Source organism: Helianthus annuus, chromosome 3, assembly GCF_002127325.2.
Source record: "Helianthus annuus cultivar XRQ/B chromosome 3, HanXRQr2.0-SUNRISE, whole genome shotgun sequence".
In the NCBI taxonomy this organism is placed as follows: domain Eukaryota; kingdom Viridiplantae; phylum Streptophyta; class Magnoliopsida; order Asterales; family Asteraceae; genus Helianthus; species Helianthus annuus.
Window position 1 is genome coordinate 53,321,314 of NC_035435.2, and position 16,955 is coordinate 53,338,268.

At 37.7% G+C, this 16,955-nt stretch overlaps 1 long non-coding RNA gene across 1 annotated transcript; it reads right to left on the reverse strand.

Moving 5' to 3' along the window:
* Positions 1 to 871: 871 nt before the first annotated feature.
* LOC110929031 lies at positions 872 to 3,732 on the reverse strand. Its single transcript, XR_002586796.2, has 3 exons — positions 3,360 to 3,732; positions 2,155 to 2,243; positions 872 to 1,724 (listed from the first exon to the last, which is right to left on the reverse strand). It is a non-coding gene; the product is annotated as an uncharacterized LOC110929031 (long non-coding RNA).
* Positions 3,733 to 16,955: the final 13,223 nt, after the last annotated feature.

Below are 16,955 nucleotides of genomic sequence, written 5' to 3' on the forward strand. Positions count from 1 at the left end.
GGCACGAAGTTATGTTTTGGCGTTTTGTAGGCTTTGGTTGTGTTTCCGACCCGGCTGTTCACTTGGTTGTGACGAGCCTTGGAGGTCTACAACGTTTCCTATGGTCGAGCCAGTGATGTTTTCGTGTACGCCCGAAGTAATAAATGCAGTTGTGACAAGAAATATGCATAAAATAAAGATAGCCGAACACTTCTTGTATTAGGTAAATGTGTTGGCGATTTGCCCTGTACGATTACATGTTTGTATTATATGTAGCATTTTCGTAACTGTTGGGCATTCCAGGTTCGTGGAACCTCTTTGTTGTTCATGGTACGTAGCTTGTACGCTCCCTTCCCGAGCACCTCATCAATGATGTATGGGCCTTCCCACTTAGGAGCCAGTTTTCCCAGTTTTTCTGCGTTGGACGCTTCATTGTCTCTTAAGACATAGTCCCCTGGATTGAAGGTGCAGATCCGGACTCGGGAGTTGTAATACTTTTCAAGCTTTGATTTGTATTTGGCTTCATTGATTGCTGCCATCTCCCTCCGCTCTTCTAGGAGGTCCAGGTCGATCCTCCTTTCTTCTTCGTTGTTTATCAGGCTCATGGAGAGCATTCTTGGAGATGAAAGCTGTAACACCCGGTCTTATTATTCAAGGTTTAACGTAAATTTTACGTAAAACAATCATGTAATTAAGATTACATAAACATTTGGAAATACGGGTTTATTAAAACTTTTATAAATCATAAGTTATTCTACATAACGTGATCGAATTCGTTGTTTAAAAATTACAACGTAGCAAAGTGCGGAAGCGTGTATCATTATCGTGTTCGGTTCTTCGCTGAGCTTGATCGTCTTCCGGCGTCCAAGGTGTACCTACATGTCATAAACATGAAATGCTTTAGTCATACGGGGTTTAAATCATGTCCGAACGATGTCCGGGAAACAATTGATTTTCAAATGAAAACAAAATATAAAAAAAATAATCTCCACCGTAATTTACGGTGGGACCGTAAATTACGGTGGCCCCTGGGTTTCTATTCTTCTACCGTACAACAGACAATTAGCACCGTAACCAATTCATCTCCACCGTAATTTACGGTGGGACCGTAAATTACGGTGGACTCTGCATCCAGCTTCTCTATTTTTTGCCGTTATTCGACACGAAAACTTTCGTATCTTTCAAACCGCTTATCCGTTTGATCTACCGTTTCTTCCTACATGATTGTAATTTAATCTTCCATCATATGGAGTTAAAATCCAACATCCGGATTAATAAAATTTAAGACTTTTAAGTCTTCGGCTTATTACTCTTTTACCAAAATTTTGACCCGTTTATACGTTTATCAAACAAACATACTTGTTTAACCTTTATATCACGTACACTACTTCAAATTAAGGTTATTTACCATATTAGGTTATAATCACAGGTTTATTACACAATTTAAACCCGTTTTCACTCGTATGCTTATTTTGACCCGTAATCCCTCTTTTAACCTATGATTTTATTTGAAAAGTCACTAAGCTTTCCAAATACAATGTTCCTTACCTAAAACATTTGGTTTACTTATCAAGTAACCAAATGTTCACCTTGACTACTTTTAACACTCTTTGAACCACATGTTCTAAATGAGGGTTACCCTTTTTCACATACCTGGCGCAGATCAATATATTGACCCGTTTTTAATACCTTGCTTTTATAACCGCTAATTCATAGCGTTGCTAATACCCATTTGACATTTACACCTGAAATAATATAACTCGACAAAAATCATTAGTCGTTATTGTCAAAGGGTGATATCTTCACCTTTTAACCCATTTGGTCTAAGTGACCGAATATGTTGACGAGATGATATTTATTACCATCTCATCTACATGACTCGCTCCAGTTTACATCGTGCGGTCATTTCACTTATTAATCATTTCTTAACACTTTTTAGCCTATCATGGTTTATGTTTTACTGTGTCTTTCAAAACCAATAGTTATGGTCAACGCATGACCAATTTACCGATTTAACTCCTTTTAACCATCCACATGGTTTCTTGTCATGATTGACTACTTTGTTCCGTACGTTTACACGCCGGAACATCATACTTCAATTATGTATTTATCTCATTCATAACTAATACGATAAGAGAATATCCTAACATATAAGACTAGTGTAAGCTATCTTACCTTGCATCCATGCCACGCCTTTCTTTCCGTACACGCTCCGTTTGACCCGCTTCATCCACAAGCTTCCACCTAGCTTGTTAGGCGTCAAACTATCATCATTCACAAGGTGGTTAGATTAGTCATTAACAAATACGACTATTCCACCTTACGTATTTTCTATGTCGAAATCATTATTCGACTTCGTCATTAGTAATTTTTAACTTTCTACTAGTTAACTACCTCTAATCATATGATACGTGTAATTAACTAAAATCTACATTATGATTAGATTCCGTATTATCACGTATCACCCCTAATTAAATAAATTAGGAAATTACGTGTTTCATTCATAGTTTCAACATATGAACTTTGTGGGCATAATTTATAACACCAAAAATCAAGTTTCATATCACTGAAAATAGGCTGTTTTTGGTGACCTGTTTACAAGTCTTCAAAAATTATGATTTTTTTTGTGTGGCGTACCCCTCGGAGGGTTCGAACTTGTGTTAAAATTTAAAGATCTAACTCTTTACCAAGAATTCGTAAAAATTCATTTACTAAGCTGCAATCAGATTCGTCACTTCTGACTGCAGCTTACGGAAAAGTTCATTAAAAATTCCTCGCTTATCCGATTGATGAAATTCCAATTGGCAATTCTTCTAATCACTTAATACTTTCTACAGTAAGAATTTGAGAGCATAACTCAATTCCTAAATTGAGTTATGACATTCGTAATGGGCTGCAGATTCTGCCAGAAAACGCAGCTTGAACCTTTGATACGGAAAAATTCATAAAACGCTCAATTTTCGTCGAAAAAAAATGCGATTCCAGTGGGGTTTTAAAGATATTTCCTGGAATTACATTTTAGGCTCAAGAAACACATGTTTTTACCACGTTTTATCCAGGTTACAGCCAATACAAGTTGGCTGTAAATTCTGATCAAGAACCGTTTGAATTCAGCTTTCAAATTAAGCATGTTCTTGACATCATAACACTATTTATTTAGCGATCAAAACCCTAAGAACATCTTATACCTCAATTTAGCATCAACAAAAATCTGAATTTACTTGAGCTAAGCATGATTTCAATTTATACTTGTCTAGGGTTTACTCCTAAACACTATTTCACTTCAATATCATCCAAACAACATTCATGGAATACTAATTTCGGATTATAATTGTTCATCCATAATTTTGAATAGAATCAAACAACGAATTTTGACATACCTTGTGATCCCCTAGGTTTGGTGATCACTAATTTATTAAAAGCCCCAATTTCCTAGCTTGATTTCCCTTGATTTGGCTGAATTTCTTGTGATTTAGGGTTTTGATAAAAACCCTTTTTGGCTCCTGTGTAAATCACGACCAGAACACACACATGAGTGTGTGTTTTGGTGTTTTGATTTTTATTAAATTAAAACTATTTTCTCATTTAACACTTTTAGTCCCTCAAGTTTTTAGAGTTATCAAAAGGATTATAAACCAAGTTTTCTTTATTGTTTTCAAACCACATAATTAACTAGGTTGATATTCCTAGTTACTTAGTGGGTTTCGAGAGTTATAACCCTTTTTATTTTAAGTCCCGTTAACTCGGGCTTCTTATAAACTTACTTTTCTCAAAGTATTTATTCTCCTTTTAATTAATATTAGGTTTATTTACTTAAATCCTAATATTTACCGGGTAAATTTTCACCACTAACGGTATTTTACCCGTCTTTTAGTATTAACGTGGTTTGATTACCAAACCCGTTTTCGGGGTGTTACAGAAGCCCAATCTCTGCTGGGATCACAGCCTCGGACCCATAGACCAAGCTGAAAGGTGTTTCTCCATTGCTTGTTTTTGGCATTGTTCTATGGGCCCACAATATGCTGGGTAGTTCATCGACCCACCCACGCCTTTTTTCACCGAGCCTTGCTTTGATGCCATCGACGATGCTCTTGTTGACCGCTTCAACTTGACCATTCCCTTGCGGATGTGCAACCGACGAGAAGGTATGTTCAATGTTTAGTTCCTTGAACCATCGTTCGAGATCATCTGCTGCAAAGTTTGTTCCATTGTCGGTGATGATTCTGAGTGGTAGGCCGAACCGGCATATGATTTGTTCCCATATGAAGCGTTTAACGACTGCCGACGTGGTTGATGCGAGTGCCTTTGCTTCTACCCACTTGGTGAAGTAATCGACCGCGACTATGATGAACTTAACTGCCCCCGGGGCTTCTGGAAAGGGGCCCACCATGTCTATGCCCCATTGCTGAAAAGGCCATGCGGTTGTTACTGGTACTAGCTCGTTTTTGGGCCGCATGGTTTTTGGTGCGTGCCTTTGGCAGCCACTGCATTTTCTCAACTCTTTCACGGCGTCGAGGTGCATCCCGGGCCAGTAGTATCCGGCATTCATTACTTTTGCCACTACCATTCGTGGCCCGGCATGGATACCACAAATGCCTTCATGTATTTCCCGGATCAGATAATTTGCGTCGTCGGCATCAACACATCTTAGCAGTGGGCCGAGATATGACTTTCGATACAGTATCCCGTCTGCCATCTGATAATGTTCTGATTTGTATTGGATTTTCCGCGCCTCAGCTTTATTTTCTGGAAGTATCCCGGACTGTAAGTACATGATTATGGGTGTCATCCAGGACGTGGTTCCTGTTTGGATGACGCTGACTTCTCTGAGTGGAACAGATGGGTTGCTCAAAACTTCTATGCGCACATCCTTTGCTAAGTGCTGGAAACTTGTCGACGCAAGCTTGCTTAATGCATCTGCCGGCTTGTTTTCGCTGTGGTTTATGTGATGCACCTTGTAGGAATAGAAAGTTTGTAACAACGTTTTTGCTTGGTTGAGATAGAGTGCGATTATGTCGCCCTTGGCTTCGTACTGGCCGTTGATTTGGCCTGCTACTAACATGGAGTCCACATGTGCTTCGATGTGTTGGACCCCCATTTTGATTGCCAAACGCAAGCCGGCCAGAAAGGCTTCGTACTCTGCTTCATTGTTTGTGCTCTTGAAGTCTAGGCGTATGGCGTATGTGAACTCATGTTTGTCGGGGCTTACTAGCCTTAGCCCTGCGCCTGCCCCATCTTCGTTGGATGCACCATCTGTGTACAGCAGCCATGGTTCTTCGGTTTGCTTTTTCTCGGCTTTCTCCATCGCTTTACACTCTCTGTCTTTGTCATCTGGGACCTCCGTCATGAAGTCTGCCAAAACTTGGCCTTTGATTGACGATCGTGGTCTGAAAACTACGTTATGTCCCCCCAGCTCTATTGCCCATTTGGCCAACCTTCCTGACACTTCTGGCCTTGCTAGGATATTTCCAATATTGTAGTTTGTTAGCACGTGAATGACGTGGTTGGCGAAATATCTGCGCAGCCTTCTTGAGGCGTGAATCAATGCGAGGACGAGCTTTTCCATGATTGCGTATCTGGTTTCTGGGTCAGTCAGGGTTCGAGACACATAATACACAGGTGTCTGGACACCTTGATGGTCAACAAGCAGTACGGCTCCGACTGCCTTGTCGGAAGCTGAGAGGTAGAGGACCAAAGGTTCTCCTTTGTTTGGTGCTGTTAAAGTTGGTAACTTGATGAGACAGTCTTTCATCTCGCGGAACGCATTTTCTGCTTCCGGAGTCCATTGGAACTGGTTTTTCTTCATGCAGTTGCGCAAGGTCTTGATGAATGGGAAGGATTTTGCCGCGTGGTTGGCGAGGAAACGATTGAGTGCTGCCAGTCGTCCTGCAAGCTTTTGCATGTCTTTGACGTTTGCTGGTGAAGGCATCCTGTCTATGGCTTGGACCTTCTCCGGATTCACCTTAAAACCATCTTTAGTGACTATGAAGCCCAGAAACTTTCCCTCTTCCATTCCGAATGAGCACTTTGCTGGATTCAGTTTGATGCTTACGCTTCGCAGTGTGTTGAAGGTCTTCTGGATATTTGCCAGCATCGCGCTCTCCTCCTTGCTCATGATTACCAGATCATCCATGTACACTTCGATGTACTTACCGATGGCGTCACTGAATGTTTCGTTCATCAACCTTTGGTACGTTGCACCTGCATTTTTTAAGCCGAACGGCATTTTGGTATAACAATACAGCCCCGTTGGCGTGCGGAATGCGGTTTTATCTTCATCTTGAACGGCCATTTGGACCTGGTGATACCCTTTGTAGCAATCTAAGAAACATTTCCACCGGAATGTTGCCAAAGAATCGATTTTCTCATCTATATCTGGTAAAGCGTAGCAGTCACGTGGACATGCTTTGTTCAGATCCTTATAATCGACACACATTCGCCAACTGCCATTCGGTTTCTTTACCATTACTGGGCTTGCTACCCATGTTTGGTATCGGACTTCCCTGATGATACCTGCGTTTAGCAGTTCCAACACTTGTTCTTTCATTGCATCATGTTTGATATCCCCCAGGTGTCGTTTAGCATGCACTACTGGCTTTGCATCTTCTGAGACATTTAGCCGGTGTTCTGCGATGTGCCGTGGAACGCCAACCATATCGGCCGGAGTCCAGGCGAACATGTCCATGTTTTCGTGTAGTAATTTTTTCAGCGCCGCGCGGGTTAGATCAGACATGGCTGGGCCCAGGGTGACTGTTTGTTCTGGGTATGCGCTGTTCAATACCCATTTCTCTGCTTCCATGCGAGGTGCCTGTTTGCTTGCTTTTGCCGGTCTGATTTCATCTGTTGCTAGCACTTCTTTGCTTGCGTATATCAACGCGATGCCTGTTTCGGTTGGAAAACCTATGGCAGAATGTGGTGCGGAACAGATCATGCTGAAATCTCCTTGGGATTCTCTTCCCAGGAGGATGTCATGTCTTGAATGTGCCGGTAGTACCATGAATGTGACTTCTTCGGTTCTTGAATTTCTCCAATCAGAAAGCAATACTGGGAATGATATTTGTCCTAGCGGAAAGACGGCCTCGTTGCAGAAACCAGTTAGTGGGTAATCGACTGGTTCTAGGCGCGCCTTATCCTCTTGGTCAAATTGATTGAAGCACTGTTCATATATGATGTCTGCGGTGCTCCCGGGATCAATAAAGATGTAATCTGTTTGGTAGTGGCCGATCACCCCTGGGATGACTATTGGTCGCTTTTCTCTCGGGCCTCCCCTGACAACTAGGAAAACCACTGTTGAAACACTGGTTAACACAAGGATAACCACGTGGGTCGTTTCACTTATGGGTTCAACCTCTTCTCTTGCTCGTATCGGTGGCCTGAGATCTGCAAAACAGTAAACACCGTTAGTCTCGTTAAGAGGGGGGAAGGGGGTTTTCCCTCTTAACCAGGCTCCGGCGTGAGAATAAGTACTGCCCTGAGAGGAATAAAATAGTGTGTATATAGAGTGAGTAAGGAGAGCCAAGGATCCTGAACCTGAATGATGAAGGGTCCTATTTATAGCCGGAGGGTGAAGAAGGAGGAAGCAGCTGTGCCAGCTGTGGGTGCGCGCCAGCTGTCCGACCAAGAGGAATGTCCTCTTGGTCTGCTCTGTCGCGGAGGGTGTAGTGGTACACGTGGCGTCCTTGTATTCGGCTGTGCTGGGTACCTCGTACTGGTCATGTCAGCCCTGCTCCCTGGATTGTCGCAGGCCTATGTGGCCTTCTGTCAATGGTGACACGTGTTGTCCTTTATGTTGGGCAAAGCATCTTTGATGCCAGCTGTGAACCGCCTAGACGTCTTCTGGATGCTTCTAGAATGTTCTGGTGACGTGGATGCCTTGTGTGCACAAAAGTGGTGTGGTCCCTGCCTTGTGTGGTCGTATAATATTTGCTCTTATCAAGTAATGTGTGTTTAAATTCTTACAAGTATAAAAATAGGTATACCAAATTTGATGTAAAAAACATATTCTTATACCTGGTCCATATTTTATGTTGTAAAGGGGTTTTGAGCCCTTGGAATAAAAATTGCTGACTAGCATTCATTAGCCCTCGAACTACAATATTGATGACTCCTAATATGTTCATAACTAGTGTTTAAACCCTCACATTGCGGGCTCGGGTGTCGTAAAACCATTGTAAGTAGGAAGCAAATGACAACCAAACCAGGAAAATCGTAAAATAAAAAATACGAATTTATACCGTCACGTGACATAAAACTTAGACGAAGACAAAGTCAAGCTTATGTCACGAACTGACGTAAAGTATAGACGAACTCAAATTTGTTGAAAATACTTTAACTTAAAGACTCAAAGGAAAGAAACACAAAGACTGAAAATGTAATATATACTACATGAAGAAAAAATAAAAGAAACAGAAAAAACCCATCCGATTCTCTTAAATGTGTTTGATGATACTCACATGGTAATTTTGGAAATATCTTTAAAATCAAGGTTTGTATAGCTACTGTAGCCAAGATGCTACGTAAATTATTAATATGTAGTAATGTCCAACTTTGTTTATGATGCTGGTATTAGTGTGTGTTGATAATTTTAGTAAAAATCGCTTGATTTAGGATAAATTTTGACATAAAATAATACTTTTGACCTTAACGATGGTTTATAGAAGACTAGTTTAAGAACCCGCGAGGTTCGCGGGTGGACTAAAACACAAATGAATAAGTTTAATTTATTGAACTAATCGTTTGAATTAAATAATCGTTCAAGTAATAATAAATTAGTAAACTACAATGAGACAAATAATTTAATATCTTATAATTGGATAACCTCTTTATACTAACACCACTTTAACGTCCTTTCTACCACGAGTTTTTCTTAACATGTCGCCTTCCTAACGTGACTTCTACGTCACTCTTATTGTCTCCTATTTATACCCTCCCACACTTAATGTTTTATGCCCGTGACTTTCACAGGTTATGGGTTGTGTTAAAAAAAAACTATATCTATAAAAGTTTTTTTTATATGATTTATAACCTGATATCTCTTCATGCTAAGATCCATGTTTGACAATTCTTACCAAGAAGAAGAAAAAAAATAGAAATTGAATTACTTAGGGCATTTACTTCAATATGGCAATAAATAATAGAAATTTTACTTCAATATGGCAATAAATAATAGAAATTGCAATACTATTAATTCTCCACAAAATACCTATTTAATTTCAGATGGACACGGATACAAATGAATATGGATCAGACCTTTTGATTCGGATCATCCAACTTGTATTAACGGATTATGAGTTCTAACTGTCAAAAGGTGGAAATTGAAGTTATTTAAATTAAATTTTCCAAAATAATTTCATAAATGTAATGTAATGTCATACTAAAAACTAAGCAATGTAATGTCATACTAAAAAAAAAATGTAATGTCATACTAAAAACTTCACTGAACAGTTCGTTTGCATATTTATAGACAAGATTAGAAGCCATCTCCTCATTAAAGTAGGAACAGAGATTGCACATGTCCTTGTATGCATCATGGTAAGTTCAAATCACTTAAAGAGTACTAATCAAATATGAAATTTAATCCCCATTTATTTTAGTACTCGTTCCTCCCAGCCCTTTAAAATGTATAACAAAATTCTGGTTCAGAGATAATAGTTGGATGTACACACCTTACCATATATGAATTGATGCACGGTCACAAATAATACAGCACAAGGATATTACATTAACATAAGCTTAATTATAAACTATAATAGTTTGACCAACTCCTAAAAAACCCCGCTACACACTTCCAGTTGATTACTTATGTTCATTCTTTACAAACAATAACAATAGAATCAAACGTCAGAGTAATTCGAATCCGCCTAGCAAGTTAGCATATAAACAACAAAAACCAAACAATCACATAGCACCACCAAGCGTTTTTTCCATACAACAAACTTTGAGATATGACTTAGCATGGACTACCTACCAATAGATTATGCAGGTCACATGTGCCTGATGAAAATCTGAATTATGTGGATGTGGCACTGGCAATAGCAGCATGCTTTCTCTATCATTTGATCTTAGCAGAAGCTTCACACCGCAATAACTTACCGTTCAAACTGCAGAGCCCAAAACAACATAGAATTAGGTAAAATGCCACACATACATGACATCCATGCACACATAAGCCTCTCTAAACCGTTCATATGGGTGAAACGGGTCAGCTGGTTAAAACGGATCACCTAAGTGGATTTATAATGCATAAGATATGGTATAATCCAAAGATATGTGTTGTCAATTTAACCTAATCCAACATGTTACGGTATAGACTAAAAAGTAAACACTTTTGATCTGTTGTCCAAACCACATGACACGCCATTTTGCCATTTCTGATGGGTATGTATCTTCTTATTAGATATGAAATCCCAAATGAGATCATGCGATATACGTTCCATCATCTTGCTACTTTTAAAATTTTCTTTTATGACATAGAAATGTTTTATTGGTCCGGACGACCACATTCACCCCGAGCATTTGTGGTTTGGGTTCGATTAACAAGAATCGCTACTGTTTCTTTCGTAGCCTCGATCCTCAAGCATCATCTGGTGTAGCCGTCTTCCGGTGTGAATAGTACCATGAGATACCAAACCTAATCACTCGTCCAACCAACCACCAGATGAGTTATGCTCAGAATATTGGTGGTCCGAGCCAGGTGCAAACCCTAAAGAATCTATATAGGACCCCGGTCCATTAACAGGTGGAGCATAACCACCAACACCATGACTTCCCATCAGGTGCTTCAGGTTGTCCCACCGAACTAATCCCCACACTATTCATCTCCTCAAGTTTAGACCGTTCCAAGTTGTTAAACATAATCAAATGTGTAGGGCACACACACAAACATACTCACATAGAACAAAATGAGAGATTGAAATCAAATCGCAGACATATAATTAAAACATAAGAAAATTGCTGGAAAAAAAATGATTGCTGAAAAAAAAAAGAAAATAACCATGATAATGTGAACACAATAATGAAAACTGCATGTAATATAGAAAACTCTATACCTCTCTTTTAAGAGCATGTAGACGTTCTCTCACAGCAATTGATTTCTTGTTAGCAAGCCACTGATCCCTCCAAGCATCTACTGAAGGTAAACAATATGATAAACAAACTTTTGAAACTACTCGATCAAGAACACATCGTATAGAAAACGTACAGGAAATATTGCCGAAAGTACGAAAAGCTCAAGCATGGAAGATCCAGTTAGGTTGCTGACAAATCTGATAACCATTAGGTACATCATCTTCCATCAATCAATTAACTAAACAAAACCACTGAATTTGATAGTTTTTTCAAAGACATGATAAAAATGAGAAGATCCTTACTGTATAATATATATAAGAAAGCAATTTTTAACCAACCCGACCCGACCCGGACCCGTTTCAACCCAAACCTGTTCCGACCCAAACATGTTTCGACCCGAACCAAAATAACCCTTTTTTGTAATTGACCCATTTTGACCCATGACCCGACCTGACCGAACCGACCCGTTTGCCAGGTCTAACATCAAATGTAAAATATTAACTACCCAATTTGGTAATAAAAATTATTACTAAAACAAATGTTATATTCTCGCTTCACTTTAACAGTTTTGAGAGATGGCTTATAGACTAAATTGAATCCCAACAAATCACAAAGCTATTCTCCTACTCTTTGCATCATCAGGTAGGGATGGTGCTGATTCATAAATAAAAACCTTCTTTCAGAAAGGTGAAATTATACCAAACACATTAAAAAAAAAAGTGTGAGAGCTTTATATAACATAAACGACATCTAAACTTGAGCGCTTTTAACAATTCAGATGAGCAATTAAACTGTAATCAGCAACATTAAACTATTACAATAAATCAATAACAACTAAAACCTAACATTATAACAACAATATTTTAACAGCCATAACCTATCAGTTCTGTATATGCAAATCAATATGTACTGAAATACGAAATTCGGTTCTGGAGACGTCAGAACCCTTTTTCTGCGATTTGAATAGATCAACAGACATCATCACCATCGTCCTCCCATTAGGTTATCTCATCAAAACCGACACACATCAGAAATTATAACATCTGAATTTGTAGAATTAACTATAAAAAATAAATACATAAATACCTTTGAAAACAAAGATGGTAGTGAGGAACAAATAAGAAATACAAAACCATACTTCGAATGAAGATATTGATTACTGAAACAAATAAGGTCCGTGAATCAGAATAAAACACAATAACATAAACATACACATCTCACATATACATACCTTTTTGTAGGAAGTTTTGAATACGGTACTCCGGCTCCGCCGGAGCTTGACGACAGCGCGTGTTGATTCATCGGCGTAACATGATTACTATTCATAACTAATGATGCAAAATATTGATCTTTATTACATTCTCAAACATCTAAACTAAAGCAGCCAGATTATTATATCATATAAGATATAATCCTCCCTTCCAAGTTTTCACTAATTAACATAAAATTTTATATCTTTTTCCACAAAAAAATACATAATTAATCACAAAAGATTAGCCATGAATAGATCAAGATTAGTAAATAATGTATATCAAAGATGATGATTTCAAAAGGTAAAAGCTTAAAGCTAGTAGATATCATTTCCCAGCCTCTGCAACACCACCACCCCCTATGCACTTTCCATTTTACCAGTAAAAGGGTTAATAATCAAAGGCAAATTGGATTTTAACAATCCAAAGTGAAGTGCCATTATTATCAGCCAATCATTCAAAGTTTGGATAATTAAAATCCAATATGCCTAAATTTAAAGAATGGACCGGTCCATCAAACAGCACTCTGAAGTCTAAATAGTTACTTCAACTTATATCACAAGCAAAGATGCAGCATTAAAAACAAAAAAAAAAAATCTTGTTTTCTTGCACCAATTTCAAGTTTTATAACTTTATTATCAACAAACTTCAATTTTCAAATATGACCATATAAAACAAAACACAACAATTAGCCAATTAGGTGTTCCTAAAATACCAAAAACTAACACAATTAAAATTTCAATTAACACCTAAACTTAAAACCTAAATTTGCCACAAAAACATAACATTATAAACAAACAGATCACTAAAGCAACGAATTATATAAAAAAGGAAACTTACAAATCATTTGGCAACCATCCTGGCAATAAAATCCTCATACTTAATCTTTTGCCATTTGTCTCTTTAAGAAAACCCTAATATAAGACCCATAAAAATATAAGAAAACCCTAATATAAGACCCGTAAAGAGACAAATGGCAATATAAGAAAACCCTAATATAAGACCCATAAAAATAGATACAAATCAGAATATGCACAAAAGATTCATATGATTATTTATGATATTCAGTGCAAATCGACACAAAATCGAAGATTAAATCAAAAACATATTCAAAAAAACCCCTAAAATTTGCTACAGATTAAATACCAGATAAATATGCATACCAGTGATAAAGAATCGTACCTTAAATAAGGGTTGACAAATCGATTGAATGCCAAATCGATGTGAACAAACAGATGTGATTGATAAATCGATTGCCCTCAGAATCGATGTGAAGAAACCCCAGAAATACATATGGATTTATAGATCTAGGGCTTATGCGATCAATCATCATTAAACATGGGAACTCAATCATATTTTAGAAGATGATTATAAAGAAATATGGAAACTTGAATTTTCAGCGTTACAACCAAAGTGAAAAGCGGGATTACATATAAGACTTGTATATTGCCGCTCAAATCACTTTTGTGAGGAGTATTAAGTTGCCAGGTGGCAATTAGTGGATTAAAATTATGCCAAGTGGCACCAAAATGTATTGTTTTAATATACATAATAGATTACATCACCATTATGTTCTGTAATATTAAAATGATAATTCTATATAGTTAACGGAAAACAAAATTTTGTTGGTTTTTGCTTAATGGTCCCATATTGATATGGGGAATGTGTGAGATTGTTGACGAAAATGGTCAAACTTCATTTCTAAAAACTTGTTGGGTCGAAAATTTTGAAGACGCATAAATAATTTAAGAAATGAATGAATGAATGAATGCATGGGTTACGATATAATAGGAAGTTTATTTGGCTAAGAAGGCTAGGAAGTAATCTTGACCATCCATTTAGTTAATTATGGGCTAAGATTAAATGAGGGAAATTGAAGGGAAAAAAAGAGGCGCGTGAGTTTTTTTCGGGGCATTCTAGTCAATCCAATGCAATAGTTTCTCTCTCCTCCAATTCCCCTACATTTTTTAAACGTTAATAATTCTTTCATACGACATTATTATTTTATAAAAATTGCACAAAAAAAACGAGCGTTTTTTATCTTTAAAACAAGTATACTATTGCTATATTTTCGATTTTTTTTCGAAAACCCAGTTGCGTAAAACGCAATAAAAAGAAACCCAGTTGCGTAAAACGCAATACACAAAAAACATAAAAAACGACTTTTTTTTAAACGTAATGCAACAAAAACACAAAGAAATGTCTTATTTGTAAAACACAATGGACAGAAAACACTTAAAATGTTTTATTTCTAAAACGCAATTACCTCAAAACACAAAAGAAAGTGTACGTTCTAAAACGCAATGGACTGAAAACACTTCAAAAATGTGTTTTTCTAAAACGCAATGGCCAGAAAACACTTAAAAATGTCTTATTTCTAAAACGTAATGGCCAGAAAATACTTAAAAATATCATATTTCTAAAACGCAATGAACTAAAAACACAACAGAAAGTCTATTTTCTAAAACGCAACGGACTGAAAACACCTAAAAATGTGTTTTACCTAAAACGCAATGACTAAAAACACTTCAAAAATGTATTTTTTCTAAAACGCAATGGCCTAAAAACACAAAAGAAAGTGTTTTTTTTTTCTAAAACGCCATGGACAAAAAAAACATAACAAAACGCAATGAATTAATGTGTTTTATCTAATACAATATTGCATTTTACATATACCCAATAATCAACCCCCTTTTCATAGCTATGTATACGTATTGGGCTTCAGTGTTTATATTGCCAGTTCGTATTATTAAGGACCTGGAAAAGAGAATGAGGAGATTTTTATGGAATGTTGGTTCTCAAGGGAATATCCGGTCAAAAGTGGCGTGGAAGGAAATTTGTATCCCGAAAGATGAAGGTGGCCTTGGAATTCGTAGGATTTCAGATGTTAATAAAGCCCTCATGACGTCGCATATATGGAGCATTATAACCAACCGAGAGTCCTTATGGGTCCAATGGATTCATTCTTACAAGTTAAAAGGTAGAAACTTTTGGGAGATCCAATGCCGTGTAAACTGACTTGGAGTTGGAGGAAGATCTTGTCAATTCGGAGCTTGGTTAGACCTTTTATTTGGAAGTCGATTGTTAGTGGATCACAAACTAATGCTTGGAGTGACAATTGGTGTTCTTGCAGTCCGATTCGTAGCTTTATTACTCCTAGAGTGATAGCAGTAGCTGGTTTTAATTTGCAGACTTCAGTTGCAGAGCTTATAGATGATGATTGTCAGTGGAAGTGGCCTCAGGCGTGGGATGACTTATTTCCGATGCTCATCAATATTATGGTTCCTATTCTTGTTCCGGATTCGGTTGATAGGTTTGGATGGAAAAGTTTGGATGACAAAATTGTTCATTTTAACTCATGGGAAGCGTGGAATAACCTTCGGGTAAGGATAACAAGGTGGCGTGGGTAAACATGGTGTGGTATAGTCAATGCATACCAAGGCACTCGTTCCATCTTTGGTTGGTTATAAAGAACAAGTTGATGACACAAGATCGTTTGGCAGGCGGGTAATGCTACTAATTTAAATCTTATATGTTGTCCCCTTTGTAAGTATGGCCGAGACTCCAGAGATCATCTTTTCTTTCAGTGCTCGTTTGCATCTACGATTTGGAACATTGTCAAGAAAAGGGTTGCTATGGAGAGTGTAAATGATACTTGGAATTCAATAATGGTATGGATAGAGCAAAATGCTAGTTCAAAGAATTTAGATCACATTGTGTGTAAACTAGTGGTTGCGGCTGCTACGTACTTCATTTAGCAAGAGAGGAATAGCCGGTTGTTTTCGAACATTCAAAGAAGTGCTGATACAGTGGCATAGGTGATTCTTGATACGGTGCGACTTCGAATAATGGGATTCAAGATCGGAAGAGACATGAAGCACAGGAAGCTCTTGGATAGCTGGAAAATTTCGATGCAAAACATGGAAGAGGACCCGGATTAAAGTGTGTCTAGTTGTGTCTGGATGTATTTTGTGTGGCTTTGTTTTGTTGGGCTGTCTTTTGATTTGGATTGGGCTGTGGTTTTGTTGGTTAGGTTTGTCTGCGTCCGAGGCTTGGTATGTCAAGCCTAGTAGTGTGTGTCAAACTTTTTGTCGCACCCTGTTCGTTTATTCTTTTATAAAATTCACCAGGGGTAACCCTTTACCCAAAAAAAAAACACAAAAATGCTGACTTTTTACAATATTGTGTTTTACAACTGATGTAGACTGTCACCTTTTTCATATATGTAAAACTGGGGAAATGCTTTTTTTTTTGCTCTAAACAGTCTTTCACAACCACAAAACACCATTAGAGCAATAATTAAACCTGGAAGATCATTGAAGTGAAGATCGCTTTAGCACTTTTTTCGTCATTGGAACCTGTAAATGGTGTTCGAAGTGAAAAATCTGACGGATTTTACATATACCCAATAATCAACCCCCTTTTCATAGCTAAAAAACACAAAAATGCTGACTTTTTACAATATTGCGTTTTACAACTGATGTAAACTGTCACCATTTTCATATATGTAAAACTGGGTAAATGCTTTTTTTTTGGCTCTAAACAGTCTTTCACAACCACAAAACACCATTAGAGGAATAATTAAACCTGGAAGATCATTGAAGTGAAGATCGCTTTAACACTCTTTTCGTCATTGGAACCTGTAAATGGTGTTCGAAG